Source organism: Salvelinus fontinalis, chromosome 17, assembly GCF_029448725.1.
Source record: "Salvelinus fontinalis isolate EN_2023a chromosome 17, ASM2944872v1, whole genome shotgun sequence".
NCBI lineage: Eukaryota > Metazoa > Chordata > Actinopteri > Salmoniformes > Salmonidae > Salvelinus > Salvelinus fontinalis.
This window is the reverse complement of record NC_074681.1, coordinates 24,608,781-24,622,108: the sequence shown is the minus strand read 5'-3', so window position 1 is coordinate 24,622,108 and position 13,328 is coordinate 24,608,781. Positions and strand designations below refer to the sequence as shown.

The window sequence follows — 13,328 nt, the reverse complement described above, 5'->3', positions numbered from 1 at the left end:
CATTATACACTCAGTGATTCAGCATAAAATCCCCACACCTCACATTAACGAACAGTTTGTGTGCATAAGTGTGTATGTGTGCACACTTACTCAGTCTAGCAAAACACAGAAACACTGCCCTCCTTTCTCAAGTGTAGACAGGCGTCATTGTAAGGACCCCATGTTGAGCTAGCCGGCAGTATCTAGAATGTGACACACCCTATCAAACTAAAGCAGGCCAGGTCAGTACACAGGGTGACTCTTCAGTATCAGATAGAACTAACTGTCTGACAGCTACGGATGGCCGCACACACACTCTCTCTCTCTCTCTCTCTGACACACACACACACACACACACACACACACACACCGCAGCGCTGCTAAAACACAACACTATGGGAGTCTATGGGAGCAAGCCAGCCAGCCCAGCAGCCATGTAGGCTCTCAGCATCCTCTCCTTCACAACAATCAGCACTAAGCCACTTACCAGGGCCATTATCTCCCACTCCCCATTCAGTCCAGATCAGCAAAAACCCTCCACACCACACAGCAGCCACATTACAGCTGCTCTATACCCTCCATGGGCTGGGCTGTTTATTCTTTCTGCTCTTTCTCCATCACCATGGTGTTTTATGTTCAGTTCCAGATGGATTACCAATACAACACTGGGATTTCTATTAGTGTGAATATTATCATTTTATACTCTGAAACATGTTCTGGTATATTTCAGTCTTTATGAGTGTAGCATTTTGTGAAGTAAGGATTCATCCACACGTTACAGTCTCTCTAGACAGACGGGTTGCCTCCCACAGTATACCAATGCTCTGTAGAAGTTCCAGCGTAAATTGGGACAGAGCGGACGTGTCGGAAATGGGACGCAATGTCACCGGTGACGTCACTGTCATACCTGCTTGTTGCCCTAGCTAAACATGAGCACAACATGAGTACAATACCTGCCCACATTTTAAGCCATGCATACCCAAACTCGTGATTTGTTGGAAGAGTTGGTGTAACGGATGTGAAATGGCTAGCTAGTTAGCGGGAATGTAACAGTATAACTTTAAACCGTCCCCTCGCCCCGACACGGGCGCGAACCAGGGACCCTCTGCACACATCGACAACAGTCACCCACGAAGCAGCGTTACCCATCGCTCCACAAAAGCCACGGCCCTTGCAAAGCAAGGGGCAACACAACTTAAGTCTCAGAGCAAGTGACGTAACTGATTGAAATGCTACTAGCGCGCACCCGCTAACTAGCTAGCCATTTCACATCCGTTACACTCACCCCCCTTTCAACCTCCTCCTTTTTCCGCAGCAACCAGTGATCCGGGTCAACAGCATCAATGTAACAGTATAACTTTAAACCGTCCCCTCGCCCCGACACGGGCGCGAACCAGGGACCCTCTGCACACATCAACAACTGACACCCACGATGCAGCGTTACCCATCGCTCCACAAAAGCCACGGCCCTTGCAAAGCAAGGGGCAACACTACTTAAGTCTCAGAGCAAGTGACGTAACTGATTGAAATGCTACTAGCGCGTACCCGCTAACTAGCTAGCCATTTCACATCCGTTACACTCACCCCCCTTTCAACCTCCTCCTTTTCCGCAGCAACCAGTGATCCGGGTCAACAGCATCAATGTAACAGTATAACTTTAAACCGTCCCCTCGCCCCGACACGGGCGCGAACCAGGGACCCTCTGCACACATCAACAACTGACACCCACGATGCAGCGTTACCCATCGCTCCACAAAAGCCACGGCCCTTGTAAAGCAAGGGGCAACACTACTTAAGTCTCAGAGCAAGTGACGTAACTGATTGAAATGCTACTAGCGCGCACCCGCTAACTAGCTAGCCATTTCACATCCGTTACACTGGCATAATTTATTTTGCACTTAAAAAATGGCCAAGAGAATCTGACATTCTCCCCAGACCTAGTGCTGTTGCTCCTAGGTCTGGGTTTCTGGGACTACACATGCTAGGACTGTTTACTTCGAGTGAAATTGTTCTGCTCAATAAAGACACTGTTCCGCTTCATTCACACTGAGGCTAGACTCTAGATCATAGAGATCCTATTAAATTACTAGAGGGGCTATGTCATAAACCCACCAAGCTCCGGAATGGGGTGAAAATGGCAGCCATATTTGTCAGGGAAAAATCCAAACTATTCTAATAATTGGAATGAATGGCAGTAGTGGCATAATATTGATTTTACTTATGCTGGAAAATAAAAATAAGGCATGCGATATCAGAAATAGTGTAATAGAATTTTTGTCAACCTAAAATATTGTCAAAATTATAAATACAGTTTATAGGGCTTTTATACAAGTTTTCTGTATAAATAGCATCTAAAATATATGTAAACAGACCATAAAATGTCATATTTTTAGTTTTCTTGGAAACTGTGAATGCTATTATATGATACAATAGCAGTACTTGTTGCATATACAACTTTGTAAGTCCTTAACTGATTTCAGCCAGTGTATGGCTGTGGATTGACTGCATTGTTTGAATGGAATGTTGGCATATTGGCAGTTCATTTGAAGAAATGCTTGGAATCATTTCTCTGAATCTGGCTGGCTAGCTAACAAACATACTTAAGTGATAATGCAGAGAAGCCGGTGTCTGGAGGTGTTTGGAGTATATATTGGCACGGGTGTATATAGGCCCGAGACAAAGTCATTATCACTTTATACAATGGATAACCAACATATTCAAATAATGGTTGACATGTTTTCATTAAAAACATTATTTTGATTAATTTATTCATACTATTTCATCTTTCCACAAGATATAGTCCCGACACAAATCTAGGGTTGCTACCCAAGCCGACTGGATATTCGTTCTAGCGGTTGCCAGAGACGCGACCCAGTCGTTTAGTCTTTTTGTTCTGTATCTATGAACGCGACCCAGTCATTCGTTCTAAATGTTCAATTGCCATACTGGCTGGCAACAATCTTATCCCTTGCATGCTAGCTAGCCAATTACGGCTAACTTACAGTCACGTCAAAAAGTGCAGCCAGAATAACAGCAGTAACTGTTTTCTAGTTAGATTTATTTGGATACATCCATAACAATGAGCTAATGATGCACGCTTTTGCCTGGCAGAGAAAATGTGCTCGCTTGTCAGGACACTGTTCAGACAAAAGAAAGACAATCCACGACATTCGTTTGAGCTGATTTTTATAAATGAAACCATACAATCACTCTTATCCACCACAGCTGAGATAGCTAAAACTACTTATTGTATGTCTCATTTATCTGTACGTTCCCCTGGACGGTGCACTGGTTGAAATATCTGTAGAGTCTGTGCTACTACTTCTGCTGCCTTGCTTCAGCCTTTTAGGTGTTGATGATGCTGCAGTGTTCTCTTTGTTTTCTGCAAGGATGTTGCTCCAGCGTTTTCTGTCTGTCAGTGAGGGACGCCAGTAGCGAACCTTCGCTTCGTAATCTCCCTTAGTTCTAGACCAGTATTGGCCAGTTTCTGGACTGTCGTGGACCTGATGCTGTGATTTGTGTATGCAGTTGTTCCCGCTGCCCTGCAGATCTTGGGTAGAAGTGCCAGATAGTTCACTCCCATCGGCTCTGACGTGTATCAGATCGAGTCCCCGATACACTCTCCTCTCCTTGGGTGAAGATAAAAATGCAAGGGCGTTCTCTGGGCATTTCGATAGATATTTCTCCAGTGATGCCACCGGGCATAGTGGGTTCCCTGGCTGCTCGAACATGAATCTCCTCTTGGACTCCCTGCCTCTCTCCCTTGGGTCCAGATGATTCCTTGAGGCCTCGTTATATGTGAGAGTGGAGTATCTGAGAGAGAGAATGCGTTGTTATAATATTGTTTTCCAGTAGCCTATTACGAGTGCAGCTTAGAAATAACACAAACAGGCTATGAACAACATACCTTAGAACGTTCTCGGCTGTTTTTTTAACAAGGAATGAGGTGGGCTTTAGTTGTCTGTTCCTCTCTTTTCATCTTGACCCAGATGTAACTGGGGGTTGAACCACACTTTCTGGACCAGACCCCTTGTTGTACCGGGGTTCAGAGCCTGGGAGTTTTAGAGCTGGGCCATGTCCTTATCGGTGATGGTAGGGTGGCTGTTTGTGATATCTTTTCCTTGCCATCTTAGCTGTTTGATGTTGCCCAGAAATGGTAAATTCAGTGTCCTTCATAAGGCAACAGCTGCGACTGATGGGTGGGTCATTTAGAAACCGGTTGAGCCCACTCCGGAGTGCCAGGTAGCTACTTATGCTGTACTGCTCCCCCTTCCCATTTGGTACATTTCCATAAAACTGTCAGAGAAGGATGTTAAACTCTTCCTTAGTGACAGTTTTGAAGTCAACAACTTTTTTATTTTCTGCTTGCCAGCCCTCGAAGCACCGCACAGTCCAGTTTGTATTCGTAACTGCGTTTTCTTCATAGCGGCTTTTCTTTAGGTCATTCAATGCAGTATCTCCCAAATCTGTATGCCTAGGTACTCTTTCTCCCATTCATCCATAATTATGCCGCCGAAAATATCAAAAGAAATGTTCCACTCATCCATTTTAGTTTTCGCAACAATTATCGATTTAGCCAGTCAACTGAACAAAAAGTGTTGTATGTTGCTATGACAACCAGCTCAATGTGCTGTCTGTCTCATTCGGACACGTTCACTTTATATGGGACAGCTGGAGATCGAATTTGAACATTGAAACAATGTTACAAACGTCGAAGAGACAGACTGCAAGTTTTATACAAATCTCCACTGTTGAAAACCAAATGCTAGTCTAAAAGAAATGGGAGATAATGTCTAGATGCTTTCTATAGTGGAGATCAAGTTTATAAATGACCTGGCAGGATTTATGAGACAGTGGATTGCGCAGTGAAATGGAACAGAGGAAATAGGCATCTCAACGTTATAGATTAAGCTGGTGGTAACTTGTGGAATAGACACTGGAATGCGTTTATAAAAAACTAAAATCAGCATTCAGGATTAGACCCATCAGTTGTATAAAGTGCAGATGAATTCGTAAAATGTATTATTTGACACAATATCTTATCACAGCAGTGGCAACCATGGTTGGCCAAATCCCTGACCAAAATAGCTGACATTTATTCCATCATAAGAATATTCATTTCCATTAGTATTCAAATTCCTAATTCTATGGTATTCAACGCTTACCCTATGAGGTCCGGAGCCTGATGGTTTTCTGTTCTACCTGATACTTAATTGCACCCACCTGGTGTCCCATGTCTAAATAATACTGTGATTAGAGGGGAACAATTTAAAAAAGCAGTGGAACTGGCTTCGAGGACCAGAGTTGAGTTTGAGGGGTCTAGACAGTCTTTTGGCCCAAGCACAGTTACATTACTCACACACTAACTTGCCAGTTTGGTCACAAGCCAGTTGGACACATCAGCGGAACCAAACAGGTAGAAAAATGCCATCTGTTCTCATGCTATCAACACAGACTTCATCCTGTATTGAAATAGACCATAGTTCAGTATGAGTGCAGACTGGGGAGATTTAGATGAACTCATCCAGCAATAGAGTTATTATATTCTCATGATTTGACAACCAATCTGGGGAGCAGGATGAACATCAATCATGTCAGATCTGTTTTCTGTCTCTGTGGGGCTCACTCCGAGGGGTTGCTGGTTTTCCAGAATGGGAAATCACGATTCTGAGTTTCATCTCTCCCCACCACCCATCCTCTTCTAAAATGAGGCAATCATTATCTACTCCAGGGATCATTAACTAGATTCAGCCACGGGACATTTTGTTCTTGGGCGGATGGTCGGGGGCTGGATCATACAAATAATTTGTAGAGTGCAAGAAGCCCAAACAGATATAACGTTTGACAAAAAAATACAATTTCAAACCTTGCTTACATTTCTATACAATCATGTGTCTCTGTATTATTTGTGGGAATACCTGGAAACAGATTTCCAAAACTACAATCACTTGGAGCTGATTTCACAGTCTATGTCCAACAATGAAAAAAAAAAGATTTGCTCAGAAAACTTGGGAGCCAAATAAAACCACCCACGGGCCGCCAGTTGGGGAACCCTGATCTACTTTATATCTCTCTCGGCTAGTTCCATGTGAGTCTCAGACACAACATCAGGAGACCAGAGGTACAGCCACTAGACTCCCTGAACAGGGAAAAGCAATCTGCTCTGCTGTCCTGAAAGTTGTGTGGTCTATGTATCCATGAAGCTTGAAGCTCTGCTGCTGCCTGGGAGGAGGAACCGGGGCTGAAGTGAAAACAGAGCAACTGCCAGGAGAATGTACATGTAGGCTACATGCAGCTAAAGGACTCAGATACACAGAGCCCGGACAAAACTTGTTTCTGTATGGATATGCATAAAAAAGAGCTCACGCTCTAGCACCATGAGAGAGAAACATTGAGCCACCTGTTACAAGCCTTCTGCAAAAAAGACTCATTCATTAATATTAAAGTATAATTAGTAGAGGTATGAACATTTAAATGACATTGGGATCATTAACAGTTAGGAAAAAAACTAAACAATATATTTATTTTTTTACAAAATTCAAACCACAGTGCAGTGACCACAAAACTACCACTAACAGATCCCGATCATATAGATAAACCAAATACCTAATTCTACAGCACTAACGTTAGTAGGAGGACCTATGCATCTTTTCAAATTATTTGCCACTGATATAAATCGCTCTGCACGTCATCGTTGTTAACAGTTGGCTTCACTGCTCTGATAGCATATCTAGAACCAGACTACAAGATGCCATGTTGAAAAAGCGTGACGGCCTGGATGGAGAAATTGTACAATGATTGCTCTGCATATACAAAGCGCGAACTCTAAAATACCATACGTGGCAATAACAACAGACTGTTGGATGTCTATGAACACGCTGTCCTACATAACTGCAATGAGCCATCACACTGATGAGAAGTGGGACATGACGTCCCATGTACTGACAACTGAGAACATGGAGGAAAGGAACCTAAAACAGCATTAACTACTATCGTTGGTGAGTGGGTGGGGGACAGCAGTAAGATGAGCGCTGTCTGATAATTAGCCAGGACTGAGGAAGATTGAACTGCACTGCCCCCTAGCGGTCATACGCAGGATCATATCTGAATTGGGCATCCACGTAATTTTATGATTTTCTCTTATCGTTTAAACTATTTAAAAAATGCAGTTTAAACATAGAGAACAATTGTAAATTTGTCACATCCCTAATAATTAGGCAGCTAACCTACAGTAAGGTCTACCCAAGCATTCTGAGTTTAACCAACAGATGGAGACAGAGTCAAATCTGATTCAAGGTCTAGGAGTAGTTCCAGTTTCTCTTCCCTGTAAGGCTTTAATGCAGACAAAAAGACTTGGGGATGCAACCTGAATAACTCCCTCGTGTCTAATTTATCAGCAAGGTACAGAGGAGACGAGTGGTGAGAAGACTGGAGCAGAGAGAGGAGAGACAGCTCTTCCTTCTGCCTTGTAGACTCAACCGACTATGAGTAACCTGCAGTGCCACCGAGTCTAAACATGGTTACTTATGAGAGAGAGAGAGAGAGTGAAATGGAGTCAAATGAGCAAATATGTCCCGAAAAATACATACAGAGAATGTGTGCTGTATTATATGCCATTGTATATAAATAGAGTGTGCAACATATCATCGGGAACTGTATTTCCTTGATGTACATTGAGCACATTGTTTAATTGATGCAGTAGGCGACCTGGAACTTCTTTGTGCCAGTATTGATGCAGCCCTCTCTGCCCTCGGTGGGTGTGTAGTCCCGGAGCTGTGGTGCTATCATGGCAGGGTCGATAAGAGAACTTGCCGGTGTGACACAACGGATTACTTCTGCCTACCTGCTCTCATCTCAGGAAAAACCCAGGCTTTGTCCCAAATAGCACACTATTCCCTATTTAGCTCATTACTTTTGACCAGGACCCATAGGGATCTGGTCAAAAGTAGCGTACTGTATAAGGAAAAGGGTGCCATTTAGGACGAAGCCCCTGGCTGGACCTGTCTTGTCTCCCTGGGTCTGTCCCAAATGGAATAGGCAGCAATTTGGGACTCAGACCCAAATATATTGGAAGAGAGAAGCAGTTAACATTCTGGTCCCTGCTGTATAAAAACTGTGCTCTCCCACATTTAATTAATCTGCAATACATTTAACTTGGCAGTTGACGCTTGGCAATTTTGTATTTGTCAGGTGGCTTGTTTCAGGTCAGGCTGGTCTGTCTCTCCCAGCGGCAGTAGAAATCTCAATGAGCACAGAGGCAGGAATTTTGGGTCTATTTTACATTCTTGTTATTTATGGAGAGATGCTTTTTAGGTGATGGATTGATGTGGTCAGTCTTTGCCTTACTCCTTCATGTGTTACTAGTTATAAGACTACCTCTTCCTTTCTGTATTTCTATCAGCTTACCTGCTCCATGCCTATTTATCTCCATGCCTCCTTACCCATCTTGCCAGTGTGTCTAGCTACCTTTCTCCAAGTTGGTTGATGATATTGGCTGGAACATGAGAGCCTCTAGTTGCCAAGTTTATGTATTGCATGGAATGGAGAGGCAACCGCTTTAGCTGCAATGCCTTTGTATCTCTCGGTCATCCGAGATAAATAAATTATCGCCTTGACACAAAGCATGTGCATAAAATCACAGTTTACCACCTTTCAAACAATGCTGTTTATATACATCATTGCTTTCAAAGCAAGATACATCCCCTTTTCATCAGACATTGCATTGGTGCCGAGCAAATCATGTTAAGTTCAGAACAACAGGCTTCTGTAGTTACTTTCTTCTGTTAGACATTCTGATCACCAGCAAGCTAAGCTTTTGCCAATAATACTTCCTCTAAAAGAAGACATCTCCCAGACAACTGAACTGTCATCCATGTCTAAACTTCCAGAAACTAAACTGAGATTTCAGTTCAAGAGGACAGGAAATGGGAACATGCAGGAGATGTAAATAAAGAGAGTTATATTTAGCCAAATATTTACCTGCACTGTCTGACACACAGACAGACAGACAGACAGAGACACAGACAGAGACAGACAGACAGACAGACACACAGACAGAGACAGACAGACAGAGACACAAACAGACAGACAGACACACAGACAGAGACAGACACACAGACAGACACACAGACAGAGACAGACACACAGACAGAGACAGAGACAGACAGACACACAGACAGACAGAGACACAGACAGAGACACAGACAGACAGACAGACAGACAGACAGACAGACAGACAGGCAGGCAGACAGAGACACAGACAGACAGAGACAGAGACAGAGACAGAGACAGAGACAGAGACAGAGACAGAGACAGAGACAGAGACAGAGACAGAGACAGAGACAGACAGACAGACAGACAGACAGACAGACAGACAGACAGAGAGAGAGAGAGAGAAATATAAGAATGAGGGAAAAGGAGCAAGAGAGAGTTTCTAAAGTGACAGAGAGGTTTAAGATCCCTGGTGATGTATACAGCAAGGTGGAGTGAGTCTGCTCCTGTGGGAGATGCAGATGCCGGGGGTGAATGTGTGCTTCAGGGGGAGTTACTGTACTGCCACAGAAAAGAGAAAAGAGTCAGACCAGACCAGTGCTGACAAAAGAACATATTCTATCAACCACTATGAATATTTAATCAGATAACGGTCTAACTTCAGCTAACAGCGTCTCTGAGTCAATGAGAATATCAGGAAAGGATAATAAGGCCATGCTAAGGCCATGTTGTGTAATAAAGTCTACTAAATCTGCATTACAAAGCAAGACAAAATATTGCTTCCCTTCTAAGATGAAAAAGCACATACTCAGGTGATCGACAGATTACAGTAAATAGAAAGGTGACCAAATTTCAGTGCAAACAGGCAATTCACCAAAAAGGCAATTCACCAAAAAGGCAAACGGAATCAACATTCACCAACGACTATCAGTTGCCAGAATACTATCCTCAACAAGCAATTATTGACCATGTCCTAATGCAAACACTGTAACAGCAGTATGGTGAAGACAAGTCTGTTTACCAGTAGAGTGAGAACAGACGCAGGAAGGCAGCGCTATCCTTTGTCCGAAATATGTTTCATTGTCGTGACAATGGCATAGGTGTTGGCAAGACAGCACAGACAGATCTGGGACTCAGGCTAAGGCAGCGCCACTATGCTGGGTCCATGTTGATGTGCTGTTGAAAGACAAGCCCATAGAGGAGCGGGTCGATAGATGGCATGGTGTCGACAGACAGACAGACAGACAGACAGACAGACAGACAGACAGACAGACAGACAGACAGAGACAGAGACAGAGAGACCTTTGAGAGGTGTGGGCATGGCAGAGCAGATGGATGGCCTGTTGAGAGGAGAGGCCTCACGAGTCGGGCAGCAGGACCAGGGAACAGGTTGATAGATACTCAGTGACAGACATACAGGGTGTCCAGATTAACAGACCCTTTAGGACTAGGAGGTGAAAAGGATTTGTGTTTTTATGCTGCCTCCAGAAAACAGAGAATAGGCCCAGTTTGGGCTTTCATCTAGACCTGATCGTCAAAGGAGAAGAAAGCCAACTGCCATTGTAGGCCGAAGCATACAATGACAGACGTGACATCAGCCATCATGGTTTAATTGAGTGGCCTGCTGCTGGTAGGGGCATGTGCATGCTGTGTCATCTCCAGATGGCAATCAAACGGCAGCAAGCAAGCAACAACGTGTGAGAAGAGATTATGCTTCACCCTTTCCACCTTTGAAACCATAGCAACGCAGAGCAGGAGGTCCTGGCTGAGGAAGAAGCTATGGTGTGGTGAGGAGGAGATGGCCTTGGTGGCCGCATATATTATATTAGCATAGAATAGATTTACTACATGTAGTCAGTCTACTTCTATGGGTGGCAGGCTGCTATAATACACTGCATGTTCTTTCTAACAAGAAGCACGGCCTGGATGGATATACATTATATACACAAAAGTATGTGGACACCCTTTCAAATTGGTGGATTCGGTTATTTTAGCCACAAATGTTGATGACAGGTGTGTAAAATCGAGCACATGCAATCTCCATAGACAAACATAGGCAGTAGAATGGCCTTACTGAAGAGCTCAGTGACTTTCAATGTGGCACCGTCATAAGATGCCATCTTTCCAACAAGTCAGTTCCTCAACTTTCTGCCCTGCAAGAGCTGACCCGGTCAACTGTAAGTGCTGTTATTGTGAAGTGGAAACGTCTAGGAGCAACAACGGCCGGAAAGTGGTAGGCCACACAAGCTCACAGAACTGGACCACAGAGTGCTGAAGAGCTTGTTCTCGGTTGCAGCACTCACTACAGAGTTCCAAACTGTCTCTGGAAGCAACGTCAGCACAAGAACTGTTCGTTGGGAGCTTCATGAAATGGCCGAGCAGCCGCACACAAGCCTAAGATCACCATGCGCAATGCCGGAGTCGTGTAAAGAGCACCGCCATTGGACTGCCAGGAGAACACTACCTGCCCCAATGCAGCATAGTGCCAACTGTAAAGGTTGGTGGAGGAGGAATAATGGTCTGGAGCTATTTTTCATGGTTCAGGCTAGGCCCCTTAGTTCCAGTGAAGGGAAATCTTAACGCTACAGCATACAATGACATTCTAGACGATTCTGTGCTTCCATCTTCGTGGCAACAGTTTGTGGAAGGCCCTTTCCTGTTTCAGCATGACAATACACAAAGTGAGGTCCATACAGAAATGGTTTGTCGAGATCAGTGTGGAAGAACTTGACTGGCCTGCACAGAGCCCTGACCTCAACCCCATCGAACACCTTTGGGATGAATTGTAAATGTGACTGCGAGCCAGGCTTAATCTCCCAACATCAGTGCCCGACCTCACTAATGCTCGTGGCTGAATGGAAGCAAGTCCCGACAGCAATGTTCCAACATCTAGTGGAAAGCCTTCCCAGAAGAGGCGAGGCTGTTATAGCAGCAAAGGGTGGACCATCTCCATATTAATGATTTTGGAATGAGATGCTTGACAAGCAAGTGTCCACATACCTTTGTCTCTGGTCCACATACCTGTAGTGTACCAGAGACATACACTGAGTGTACAAAACATTATGAACACCTGCTCTTTCCGTGACATAAATTGACCATGTGAATCCAGGTGAAAGCTAGGAGCCCTTATTGATGTCAAATCCACTTCAATCAGTGTAGATGAAGGGGAAGAGACAGGTTAAAGAAGGATTTTTAAGCCTTGAGACAATTGTGACATGGATTGTGTATGTGTGCCATTCAGAGGGTGAATGGGCAAGACAAAAGATTTAAGTGCCTTTGAGCGGAGTATGGTGGTAGATGCCAGGCGTAGGGCTGTAGCAGTCACAAAATTTAATCAGCCGGTGATTGTCAAGAAAATACCTGCCGTTCTCACAGTAATTTACCGTTAATTAACATAAACACATTTAGCATCTTCTGGCTTCCACACACTGATTTGGTATTTGGGATTTGGGGATTTTATTAGGATCCCCATTAACTGTTGCAAAAGCAGCAGCTACTCTTCCTGGTGTCCACACAAAACATGAAACATAATACAGAATGACATAATACAGAACATCAATAGACAAGAACAGGTCACAGACAGATCTACATTAAGAAAAATGTAAAGGCACAAGTAGCCTACACATCAATGCATACACACAAACTATCTAGGTCAAATAGGGGAGAGGCGTTGTGTCGCGAGGTGTTGCTTTATCTGTTTTTTGAAACCAGGTTTGCTGTTTATTCGAGCAAAATGAGACGGAAGGAAGTTCCATGCAATTAGGGCTCTATATAATACTATACACTTTCTTAAATTAGTTTTGGATTTGGGGACTGTGAAAAGACCATTGGTGGCATTTCTGGTGGGATAAGAGTGTGTGTCAGAGCTGTGTGTAAGTTGACTATGGGAACAATTTTGGATTTTCAACACGTTAATGTTTCTTATGAAAAGAAGAAGCGACGCAGTCAGTCTCTCCTCAACTCTTAGCCAAGAGAGACTGGCATGCATAGTATTTATTTCAGCCCTCTGATTACAATTAAGAGCAAAACGTGCCGCTCTGTTTTGGGCCAGTTGCAGCTTAACTAGATCTTTCAGCACTGGACCACACGATTGGACAATAATCAAGATTAGACAAAACTAGAACCTGCAGAACTTTTTGGGGTGTGGTGTCAAAAAAGCATAGCATCTCTTTATTAGGACCAGACCTCTTCCCATTTTTACAACCATTAAATCTATATGTTTTGACCATGACAGTTTACAATATAAAGTAACGCCAAGTAATTTGGTCAACAGCCACACCATTCATTATCAGATTCAGCTGAGGTCTAGAACTTAAGTTCTAGAGATGTTCAGGACCAGTTTATTACTGGCCACCCAT

The 13,328-nt window shown here is 43.8% G+C and overlaps 1 protein-coding gene and 1 long non-coding RNA gene across 4 annotated transcripts in view; both read right to left on the bottom strand.

The window, feature by feature from the left end:
* Positions 1-13,328, bottom strand: part of LOC129814021 (dipeptidyl aminopeptidase-like protein 6) — a 164,887-nt gene that overhangs the window by 95,830 nt on the left and 55,729 nt on the right. The window lies entirely within an intron of this gene.
* On the bottom strand, positions 3,149-7,831 carry LOC129814022 (uncharacterized). The gene is made up of 2 exons (XR_008753219.1): positions 3,887-7,831; positions 3,149-3,792 (listed from the first exon to the last, which is right to left on the bottom strand). It is a non-coding gene; the product is annotated as an uncharacterized LOC129814022 (long non-coding RNA).